The sequence below is a fragment of the Eretmochelys imbricata genome, chromosome 6, assembly GCF_965152235.1.
Source record: "Eretmochelys imbricata isolate rEreImb1 chromosome 6, rEreImb1.hap1, whole genome shotgun sequence".
Classification (NCBI taxonomy): domain Eukaryota; kingdom Metazoa; phylum Chordata; order Testudines; family Cheloniidae; genus Eretmochelys; species Eretmochelys imbricata.
This window is the reverse complement of record NC_135577.1, coordinates 92,962,523-92,975,333: the sequence shown is the minus strand read 5'-3', so window position 1 is coordinate 92,975,333 and position 12,811 is coordinate 92,962,523.

Below are 12,811 nucleotides of genomic sequence, written 5' to 3'. Positions count from 1 at the left end.
AGTGGGTATACTAACCTAGATGGGCTGCTGGTCTGATCCCCTCTGGAAGTTCCTACGTTCAAAAGAGTGTTTTCAAAATTATACTAAGGTTAACTTTGCTCCTTCCAACACCAGTGTCCTTCTCTGGCTCTGGTGTTGCCCCTTGCCTCTGTCTTAGCAGACCTTCAGGGCCCTACAGGTCAGCTTCCCAGTGGAGGAGAAATAGTGATGTGGCATCTGGATTTATTCGGAGTGTAACTTGTTTTATTTACACATATAAACCAGTCCCAGAACAGAGGTGGTCAAACAGCCTGCAGGGTAAACCCTTCTTTCAGGGATCTTCTCAGCCCAATGGCCAGCAATTCCTCCTCAAGAATTAACTCAGATACCAAGGCAAAGAACAAACTCTCCAGCTGCTCACAAAACTCCCTGTCCCACACTGACCACCTCTACACGGAGACTTGCATAACCCAGACTAACACCACACAGCATGTCTTCCCAAAACTGAGCATTTGCTCACATGCTGATGTAATTAGAGTCAGGATGAGCTCTACCCTGACATCTGGTGGTGAATTGTGACAAGTTGTGGAAAAGAACTTCAGGGGCTGATCTTGTTTGCATAGGCACACCCACCCCGCCTAGCATGAGCCCACAGCAGCCCAAATGGCTGCTGTGGGATCACCAGTTTCTCTATTACTGGGGCAGGAAGAATAAAGTGTTGTTACCCTGATTATGTGAATCAAGGACAGTGGAATTGTTTTATGATGGAGGGACTCGCCATCAACTAAGTAGCACTTGCTAGACAAGGGACATGGGTTCCAAAACCCAGTAAATTGAGAGAGGTGGTGTGGGTCTGCTTTGGTGGTCTGAAGCACCAATTGCATCTTCTTCACTGGAATATTAGAGATAATTTTGATTCTATTAGGAGTCTAGTTACGGACTACTGAGCTGAATTCACTTTAGACCAATGGTGTACTAGCACTGAGGTTCCCCTACTATAAGCTGAAATCACAAAAGAGTTAAAATCACTGAGAGCTATGAAATCACTGAGTGCTGTGTTAAGTAGTGGGGGGCCTGAAGATATATTGCAGAGTGGCTGGTGGAGCAGAGCAGAGCAGTTCATGGGATGGCTAGTGCGGTAGAGTGGCTCACGGGATGGCTGGTGGAGTGGAGCAGCTGGCGGAGTGGCTTGTAGGATGGCTGGTGGAGCGGAGTGACTTGCAGCTGAACCCCATGGAGAGGCGAGGCAGTTGGCCTTGGACCACATAAGATGCCCCTTAACACCCTCCCCCCCCAATTTGGTGATTTTTGGGTTGCAGGACTCAAGAACCAAAGGGAAAGGACATGGCCCAATTTGCTGGGGTGGGTCTTTGCTCATGGTTTGGTTTATGAACCCTAGTTGTGGTCTTTTCTCAATTTGATGCTGATGTCGTTTACCTCTCGTTATTAAAGATTTTCTGCTACATCGAGACTCTGTGCTTGCAAGAGGGGAAGTATTGCCTCTCTGAGGTGCCCAGGGGTGTGTGTAAGATTGTCCCAGGTCACTGGGTGGGGGCTCAAGCTGGTTTTGCATTGCGTGGTTGAGAGGGAACTTCTCTGTAGTGAACCCAGCCCTTGCTGCTATCAACTCGGCCTGGCAGAAGGGTTACACTAGGAAAAATAACTTGGGAGATTATTTGTAAGAGTGCCTCCTGCTGATGCCTGCCATAACAAGATAAAACAGACATTTTAACTGCCATTGTTGTTTCCCCAGTGGTTATTTATTTTGTATCTCAGGCACTGACACTTAGAAATTTCAATGCTTTTCATCCATAGATCTCAAAGCACTTGTAATACAAGGAGCTATGTGGAAGTGTCCCTCGGGTTAGTGGAAGCCTTAAATTAACATGTTAAGATTCAGTATAAGGTAGAGAACTAACAAGTTTCACTGGATATGGCTGACCAGGCTGAAGATGCATGCAGAATGATAAAACCCTCTGCCCCAGCGTGCAATGGGCCTGGTGTAAAACCCAGGTTGAATTTTTTGGTGTAATGAAATGTGTCTACCCAAGAGTTGCTAGCCATCTCTATATATCATACTGTAGTCACTCAGCACGGCCTTTATAAGGCAGGCGAGAGCTCAAATTCTTTTTCAAAAGCAGAGTCCCCTCTACCACTTGAGCTAAAGGAAAATCTCTCTTAGCCAAACGGGGCATGTGACACATGATCAAATAGTTCTGATTCCATCCAGCAGAGGGCAGTAGTGATATATAGACACTAACTGCTACACTGAGCTCTGCACTTGTCCTGGTTCTGAACACAGTGCCCTCTATCTCCTGGCAGAGAGCTTGAAGTGGTCCCTTGGGATGGTGAGTTATGAGTTCCTTGCTGCTGGGATGGAGGGATCCCCTCCTGTCACTCACAGTGGGGCAAGGGTCCTTAACTTTTCTCTGTGTCTGTTTATTTTTGTTCCATTCCCCATCCCCTGTGCCTTCCCCTCCATATGGAGTGTTGTTTCTTAGACTCTTGCCTACTGTCTCCCGCCACAATGGCCGCCCTTGAACAATGAGATTAACTCTGCCACCTCCTCCTAGTCTGTTCCTCTGAAGATTGTCTCCTCATTTTCTGAATGGATAATCTCATCAAGCAAAAGGCCCATCAACATGCAGGGGACTGACACAATCCTCTGGCACCCGTGCACTGGGAAGTCTCCCTGGCTCCTGCAGTTTGATTGGCTGAAGACGCAGTGAGTGAGGGTGGATTTACTTATTTCCACTGTGAAATAGGGTTTTAAAACAACAATCAGACAAAAAAGCAAAAAAAAATCCCATCAGCAGATGGCTGGAAAAAAAGCCCTGCACGTGAACTGCATCATGCATGCTCATACTGTGGGCGGTATGTGAGCAGCTGTAATAGTTACCCCCTAGTGGCTGGGGCAGACAGCATTACTCTTGCTACTGGCTTGATAGTTTAACCGTGGCTAATAGAGCTTCTGCACTTGGACCCCAGGGAACATTCTCATCAAGTATGGGGCTGCTGCAGACTTGACCTGTCCCACAGTGTGTGATAGTTCTCGGCAGTGCCGGCGCTGGAAACCCAGCAATCTTATTTTCAGGAGTGACCTAAAACAGATGATGATCCCCTTCTATACCACAGACACAGCAGCATGTTAACCTTGAATCCCCAGCTGAGGCTAAGAACTAGTACATACCAGACAGGCCCTTATCCTGCCCAGCCACTCTGCTGCCCAATTCAAATGCCACTTTGTCCAGACTGCTGGTGGAAGGAACAGACTCCTCATCCCAACCTACCGTGGTAGGGGATTCATCCAGATCAGCTTCATAAAGTTAGGACAAGAAAGGAGAAAGTACTGTCTAGTGGTGAAAGCACAGAACTAAGGAAGAGGGAGACTGAACTTAATTCCCAGCCTTGCTGTAAACACCGTCCTTGGGCAAGTCATTTGTCTGATCCGTGCCTCAGTTTCCCTATATATACAATGGGGAGAATAATCTTTCCCAACTGCCAGGAATTGGTGAGGCTAAACTCATTTCCTGTTTGCTAAAGGCTTTCGGATCCTTGCACGGAAGGTGCTCGGGAATGGCAGAGCATCATGGAATTATGACATCACTACCCACTGAGCCTGAAGCAGAGTTGGATTGGCTGGCCACATGCAAAGGGGGAGAGGGGAGTCAGCCTGGGAGGGCTGTCCCCACGTGGGAAGAAGAGGGGATCTGGGCTGGGGGAGCAGCTAGAGGCAAGAAGGAGGGGGGCTGAGAAGGTCTATTGCAGATGGGATGAGAGGGAGAGAAACTGGGCTTTGTGAGCTGCCTGTGCATAGGGAGAGCAGACAGGCTGGATGAGGGCAGCCATGGGCTTGGGCTGGGCAGACCAGGCCAGCTGCACTCTGAGCAGGCAGCTGGGCCTTGCTCATTTAAACCATGGATGCTGCACAGGACATAGCCCTTGGAACGTCCAATCCTGTTTTTCTGCTACTTCTTTTTCCCTTGTAGCAGACTGCAGTTTGACACTGTGCACAGCATCAACAGGGAGAGCCACACAGGTGTGACCTTACCATAGCTAGTGACTTGCAGCTGATACCGCACTCACAGCCTTTGTGCAATCAATCTAAGTCCCTGTGCAAGTGGGGCCACACCCCAACACAGGTAGGCGTACAAAGCCACATCAGCTATGTAAATAGAGCCACAGCTTCAAGCCCAAAGAGACCGCACCCTGTATGCTGCTTATGTCATTCCATATACAGCAACGAGGCCATGCCACTATACCACTCACGGCCCAATCAGCACACAGCTGCGGCCCATGTGACATCCTAAGGGCCATACAGACAGTATATATAGTGTGTGGATGCAGCCCACATAACACAGAGAGCTGCATAAGCAGCCCACCGTGGTAAATAGGTAGAGAACCACTGCGCTATGCTAATGAGCCTGCACCTTCTAGGCACTGATAGACAAATGGGCCTGTACTCCAAGCAGATTATATTATACCTTCTATGCAAATGAGACCACGCATGCTAACATCCTGGCTCCTCCCTCTGGTTTGGCTGGCACTTGAGTCCCAGTCATCTCCTTTTAGAAGCTGTTAGCTCCTTCCACAATACAGAGTGGGGCTGAATCTTATTTGCATCCTACAGACTTTCTCTCCTCAGTGGGGGAAATCCTGCGTCCCTCCCTGGGAAAAACAAGGGCCGAAAGGAAGAACATTTCCCCTTCCATCAGCTCCACAGCAATGACAGACAGCATGCAGGAAACAGAAGGAGTGTTATGCCTTTGCCTTTATATTTTTAAACATGGCAGAGAGCGTTTTCCAGGACCCAGAGGCAAAGTTAAGGCCACGTCTGGCAATTCAGAGACTGTTGCCAATTAACTTAATGAAATAAAAGTCTCCTCTTCAGTTGTGCCCTATGCATGCAGAAGAGGAGCCTGATTGTTTTCCAGCCCCAGTTCTGGATGGTAATTTTTGCTGCATTCACTCAGAGACATCTGTCTGTTTTCATGCCTGTAGTGTAGGCTGGTGTTGAAGTTGCATCTGTTAAGGAGCCTCTGTGCTTTCTTTCCTGGGGGCTATTTCAGGGCGAAAATATCCATTAACTGCATACGCTGAAGCACCCACTTGACAAAAGCGTGAGCAAAGAACATAATGATGCATAAAGCTCAGCATATAACTCATGTGGAGAGGCTGTGCCCAGGGAGAGGGAGCAAGAACCCATCCAGAACAGGCTAGCTGCTGCTGCTGCTACTAATGCATGGCACATGCCTCCTCTGGCTCTGCTCCTGAGAAGGGAGTATTCTAGCGATCCATGACCACGTACCACGCAGTCACATATGCTGGGGTGCTGTCTGCCAGAGCATGGAGCTCATGATCGGGGGGGGGATAGCTCAGTGGTTTGAGCATTGGCCTGCTAAACCCAGGGTTGTACGTTCAATACTTGAGGGGGCCATTTAGGGATCTGGGGCAAAAATTGGGGATTGGTCCTTTGAGCAGGTGGTTGGACTAGATGACCTCCTGAGGTCCCTTCCAACCCTGATAGTCTATGATCTTTGCTTCTGAGAACAAAGGACTCACTCAGCAGGGCTGACAGAGAAGCTCTTTCAGGAGAGGGAACGTATTAGCCATTTGATTGTGTCTCTGGCAAACGTGCATGGGTTTCTTTCCATGCCAGTCTGGACTTATGGAACACATGCCCTGAACTAGGCTTCAAGGCCACTAACCTACTACTGTGATGCCTATGAAAAATTAGCCAGTTAACAAGAGGCCAATAGAGGGCAAACTGGGAGAGCTGATCATAATTAATAAGTATTTCTGAAGTCCAGTAGGAGGCAGTGGTGTCTATGCATGCAAGCCAGAGAAGGAACAGCTACATTCCCAGACCTGCTCAGGTGTGTGTCTTCAAAGGACAGTAACAGTGGCCATGACTACTCACATGCACATAAGTCAGCATGTCGCAGCCTGTACCTCACACAAAGAACTGTGTTACACTATAGACCGCAGCTATTTCAGCACGAAGCTCCATGTGGCTCCAGGATAGCACGTTGCGATCCTGGAGAATGAGCACCCCATGTGCTGATTAGGCCATGAAAGGGTGGGGAGGGGGAACACTAGAGTTTTCAGACAACAGTCTGAGGTGGAGAGAAGTAGAGGTACGTTGGTCCAAGGAAGTCTGCTATGAAGCTGAAACAAGCCTTGAATCTGAGAAATTGAGCGCCGTTTCCAGGACACCATACATGGTGCCAGCTCCTGGACCTGACATTTGGCATGCAGTGGGGCACATTCTCTGCAGTTAGCAGCATCAGAAACTGAAGGCACCTCTGAGAAGGACCTCGATATTCCCCATGCAAGCTGCATTCTTGATATGGCCATAGATAACACTTGTAGCCAGGAGAGGTTCTACCATTCCACACCTGAAGTTTCTCAGTTCCTTGTGCTTGGCCAGCCTTGGACGTGGCCAAGATTCTTTCTCTGCTGACAGACTGTGAGACTTGTTCCTGCTCTGGGTTTTGGCAGAGATCAGCCGAGTTGCCCAGCAGGGGCTCTGGGTGAGACACCAGTGCAGGAAGAGGCTCTGATTGGATTTTACTTGGCCCTGGAGGGAGAGTGAAACTCACCCAAATGCACAGGTTGGTCAGATGCATTGGAGGGTCAGAAGGGAAGTCAGTTCTTCCAGAAACCTGCCATCTCCTTGTGACAGGAGAGACCTTACAGGCTATGAATGTTTTTGGGGCACATGAAGTTGAGGGCCCAATAGTGCTGCCTACCATCAATTGTAGAGCAGACAGTAAAGTGAAAGCTCCCTGCACAGCTCTACTGATGCTCCTCATCTCTGACTTGAAACTCCCCCTGCTATTCCAGGTCTGAGCCCCCACACAGCTCTGCCAATACTCAGCCGGGATCTGCAGCACTGCCAGCTTTTCCCATCCTGGGCCTGACAAAGCACAGCCTGCTATTCAGTTGAATTACATGATAATTTGGCAATATGGACAAATGTTCCCTGGGGGCTAGGCTGAGGGAACTAAATTCATTGCACATGTGATCTCAGTGGATTTGACTCCCACTCTCCAAAACTGAGCAGTGACTCTATTAACCCACTAGCCCCCCTGGGCCCTTGCAGCAGTTCTGCTCCTGCTTTATAACAGAACAGGAATATCACTAAATACTCTACGGTGTATTTAGATATTTACCAAATGGCACGGGGGGGGGGAGAGAACATGCCTACTGTGAAATATCACAGGCCTGGCTTTTCTCTCTTCGTCTCGAAAGAATGTACTGCACTCTTCCAGTATTGAGATTTGAATGGACCTCCTCTGCTATCACGGGCAGCCATTTCCCAGGTGCTCAGCATCTGTGAGGAGCTGGTCTCAATTTATAGATGCTAAATAAATATTAGCAAATTCCTAAATTCACTCTAAAGGGAAAGGGAGGGAGAGAGGTGCGGGGGAGGGGAGCAGGGCAGTGAATGACCGCTGGAAACAAAAATAAAATCCCTGAAAATTCAGAGCCAACAAGAATAAAAGGTGGGAGAAGCCCAGAAAAACAAGTGTGAAGTGGTGGAGAGAAGGGTCTGTATATTGATATTTGGAATAGGCTCTTTGAAATAGAAGATAATGACACCGAAAAATTTATTCTAAGCTTTACATAGGCATAAATGACCAAACTGCCTCCTGACTCCTGAATTACATTATCCAGAAAGAACTTAATAGCATGTTATTATCGCTTCTCCTCGCTGACAGGATTTCGGCACTGAAAAGACAAACAAGAAGTGCATTCATAATCACAATCGTATTCACCTCTGCAAAGTGCCGACCGCTGCTAATTTCAGGTAAGTGCTTCAGTGTGTGAGAGAGCGCCCAACAGTGCTAATTTAACTTGGCGGCTGGGTAATTGTCTTTGCAGTTCGCTGTCACTGTCTGAGGGGGACAGCTGGGATGGGGGCCAAATGATTGGTGGCACTGGGGGAAGTTTTGTGGAATAAGTTGGAAGTTCTCAGCTGCCGGCTGACCATTCACCTTGTCCAAATGGGGCCAGATCAGTGGGAGTGGATGGTGCTCATTAGTTGTCAGCACAGGGCCTTTATACAGTTGTCCATATTTGCTCAACTGATGAGTGGCTAGCAGTTGACATTCTCTGCTGTCCCTCATGGGAGACTGCCACTCAAATCCTGGGCAGGTTGATTTACCATCTTTTCTTGATAAAATGCCCCAGAACCCTTAAATTACCTATTGTTCTCAGAACTTCTTGCCAAAGCTCCAGTCAGGTCTAGAGATGAAGCATTTGCCTCTGCTTTCCTATGACAGTTTATGGCAGTGGAAAGAGGGGAATGTGAGGATTGTCGGGAAATATCCTGGCCCACTTTTTCTGGGCTATTCCCCAAACTTCATCATGCTTTTCATTTTTTGTGAATGTTTCCAGCTGGCGAAGGGTGCCAGATACACAGTCCTGGGGGTGAGCAGACATCGGTCCTCTTTACACACACAGCAAGGACAGTGTGAGTAGCAGCAGTGCAAAATTCAAACACATGCTTGCACTATCCTGCACTAGTGCATGAATTTGGAAGTCAGAAGGCAGCTTGGTTATCTATGCCTTTGTATGACCAATGCTCCTTAGTCCTCCCTGGAAGAACCTTCCTCTAGATATGAGAGGGGAGTTCAGACTCCATAACCTACTCCATACTTGACCTTCCTGCTGAGACAGTCAGAGGGGGACCATTTCACACCAGTGCCACTGATGATTTTTCTGACATGGATGCTCATCCCTCTGGGACTTGGACTAAGATGAGGGTGGTCCTAATTTTGAGGGGACTGTAATGGGTTTCCACTCACCGCAAGAGTGCCCCCTCCTGACTGGGTATGGCATAGCTTGTTTCTTCCCATATGGCACCCCCTGCCAATGGTCACTCCTTCGCTGTAGCGGTCACTCTTCTTGTAGTGCACAGTGCCCCCTCTTTGCGACTCATCCCTCCAGCTAGGTCAACATATGGTCTCCCCTTCTGGGGTATCAAAGTCTCACCAGACCAGCTGTCTGCATGGTGCCTCCAACAGTCCTGCACCACTTTCCAGCGATTGGTAGGGAAACCCAGGCCCTTCCTCTACACTGGGTTCCAGACCAGGGACCCTATAACCAGCAGCCACGGTCTGCACAGTCTCCCTCCTTGCTGCTGTTCCCCTGGGCTTCCTCAGACTTTCTTTATTCACATTTCATCTGGGATTGACGCTAGGGCTAGGGCTAGGGCTAGGGCTAGGGCTAGGGCTAGTTCTTCTTCTCTCCCCTCCACTACTAGCAAGTGACTGCAGATCCTCCCCTTACAGCCCTCTGCTGCTACAAACTTCCTCTGTTTATATTCCTTACCCAGCTTCCCTCCCAGCTGGGCATCAGCAGCAGTTAGTAATTTATACAGCCCCCTGTGCCTACCTCCAGGTGCAACTATGAAGGTTAATTGGCCTCTTCTGGGCCACCTTAACCCCTTCAGGGGTGGGGTGGCCTGAACACTCCATCACAGGGACCAATAAAGCATTCCTCAAACTTATTTTGGCTTGACACAATGCCATTGCTATAGCACTGAGCAGTGAGTGATGAGACAACATGATGCAGGAGTTTGACCTGGGCTGTCGCTTCAGCAATTCATATGTCACTAAAAAAATATTTATTTTACCAATGTGACAGACCCATGCCAGTCTTCTTCACCTCCCAGTAAGCACCCCTACTTCTCCTTAGACTGCCCCCTAATGGCGGGATATCTGGGCAGCTGTATAAACCAGGGGTGGGAAAACTACGGCCCAAGGGCCAGATCCGGACTGCCAGCCAGTTTAATCTGACCCTCAAGCTCCCATTCGGGAGCAGGGTCTGGGGCTTGCCCAGCTCCAGCACTCCAGATGGGGAGCAGGGTCGTGGGCTGTGCCACACAGCTCCCAAAAGCAGCAGCATAGCCCCCACTCCAGCTCCTACGCCATAGGGGCAGCCAGGGGCCTCCACTCTGTCCCCTGCCCCCACCCCAAGCACTGCCCCTGCAGCTCCCATCGGCCAGGAACCAAAGCCAATGGGAACTGCAGGGGTGGTGCCCACAGACGGGGCAGCATGCAGAGCCGCCGGGCCATGCCTCGCATAGAAGCCGGAGAAGGGACATGCCACTGCTTCCAGCAGCCACTTGAGGTAAGTGCCACTTGGAGCTTGCACCCCTGAGCCTCTCTCCATGCCCCAACCCCCAGCCGTGATCCCCTTCCTGCCCTCTGAACCCCTCAATCCCAGCCCAGAGCCCCCTCCTGCACCCCAACCCCATAATTCCCAGCCCCACCCCGAGCCCGCACCCCGAGTCGGAGCCCTCAGCCCCCCAACACACACACACCCCACTCCCCTGCCCGGAGCCCCCTCCCACACCCTAAACTCCTCATTTCTGGTCCCACCCCAGAGCCCACACCCCCAACCAGAGCCCTCCCCCCTCCCGCACCGCAACCCCAATTTTGTGAGCATTCATGGTCCACCATACAATTTCTATTCCCAGATGTGGCCCTCGGGCCAAAAAGTTTGCCCACCCGTGGTATAGACCATGGAGATTTCGACCATGGAGGCTGTTCTGTTAGAGAGGCAGAGAACCACGTTGGGGTCTCTATGTTCAGCAGCCTCTGCAGCTGCTATACAATTTATTTGTAAGGAACCATCTGGGACATTTTACATGACCTAGTGTTGTGAGGTCCTTGGGTAGAAGACCAGCCTTGCTACAGTGCCTGCATAATGAGGCTGAGTTAAAACCCGAGTGGCAGCCTTCACTCAGCATGCCAATGCTTGAGTGGGATTTATGTTTCCTGTTTAACAATATTTCATTTGGATGCTTGAGTTTCAGGGTCCGTAGCCTCTTTAACGTTTGAAGAGGGTAAATGCCAACAATAGTATTCAGCAACTGTGATCTTCCATCAGCTTTGCACACATATAATAATGAACTCTCACATCACCCAGGATATGTCACTATGGTAAAAAAATGATTATCCCCTTTTTACAGACAGTGAAGCTGAGGAAGAGAGGTTGAGGGACTCACCCAAGGCCACACTAATTGTTGGGGTAGGTCCAGGATTAGAATTTAGGAATTCCTGGCTCCGTGTCTGATGCCTAGTCGACTTCAACAGAAAAAGAGGAGCTGTGTGGGAGTGGGGGTGGATTTGCCAGGGGCAGGAATGAGAAGACACTGAACAAAACTGACTGTAAGCTGAATACCAGGAATATTATTCCTAACAGCGAGGCAGTGGAATAGTCTCCTCACGAAAGTGATGGAAATCTCTTTGCATGAATCATGTAAACTGGACTGGCCGTAGGCCTGGAGAATGCACTGTGGGGAACAAAGCTACAAGGCAGAGGCTTGGAGTAGCTGACCTAAGAACATCTTGCCAGTCTTTATTTCGTATTATTCTATACTTATTAATGCTCATCAACTGAGAACATAATTGAAAAATAGTAAGTTAAGCAACATACCATTTCTTCAGAGTAAAATTCTACGACTGTAATACTGAGTGTCAACATCTTGTGCAAAGCTACCAGTGGCAAGATGCTTTCAATGGACTTTCCTCCACTCAAGGCTCAACTGAGACAGGCTACCACCCTATATGGCTGACTGCAGTGTATTTTAGATATGTGGATACATCAAAATAAATCCCCAGCCCATGTTGCCTTCTTACTGTCCTACTCAGGGTTCCATTCATTCTGATGAAGGATGATTATTTCCCTGTGGGTGGCTGCACTGGTGGGATCTTTCTGCTTCAGTACTGTTGATTTATCCAACACCCATAGGAGGCAGCAAAGTGAAAAAGTTTCCGGCACAGAATGGATGCGGAAAAGGCAGCTGCATATATGCTGTGACCGACTGCGTTGTGAAATATGCATCTTGTATTGCTAAACGCTGGTTATTTCTTTCAGCCTTATCAGTGTGATGGATAGTTTAGGCACATTGAAGGACAAGATAGTAATAACAATGGCCATGATTACTATTTTTCATATTTCCTTTAAGAGCAATATTATATTACTAGGCTCCCTGCGCGTCACTTTATTTATTAGCCGCCATTTAGCAATCTCTTCCATCTTCGTTTTATTAAAGTTAGAGGCGCTATTAAGGAGTCAGCTGACAGGAGGCTCGCGACTTCCTGGAGCCGAGTGCCTCGCAGCAGTTAGCTCTGCTGGGCAGCCGCCCTCCAAATAAACCCATTTCTTTCTTTCTTTAGATTGATGTTGAGCTCAAAACTCCAGACACATAAGTAAGCAACATTTAAAATGTGTTTCCTAAATAAATCTGCCCTGCCACACTGGGCCTGATTCTCTTTTGCCACTTTACCTTCAGTGCCTGTCATGGTGGCAACCCTAGGACCCGCTAGTGGACACCAGTGGTGAGGGGAGCTGTCAAGGCGAAGAAGGAGGCCTTCCAAGAAATGCTCGTGAAACGGACTCCTGATACAGCTGAGAGGTACCAGCTGGCAAAGAGGGCTGTGGCTGTCACTGAAGTGAAAACCTGGGCTTAGGAGGAGTTTGGAAAGACCATGGAGAATGACTACCAGACAGCCTCAAACCATTTGTCGCCTTAGGAGGGATCGGCGGGACATTGCCCAAGCTGTTCTCAGCAAGGGTGGTGAAACACTGACCTCGACTGAGGGGATTGTTGAGAGGTAGAAGAAGCACTTTGAAGAACTCCTCAACCCGATGGATACGCCCTCCCTTCAGGAGGCAGTACTGGAAACCTCCGGTGAGATCAGCTCTATTTCTGTTATTGAGGTCCTTACGGTGGTAAAGTGCCTTTGCAGTGGTAACGCAGCAGGGGGTGGATGTGATTCGTCCAGAGACGCTGAAATCACTGGACAATGTTGGG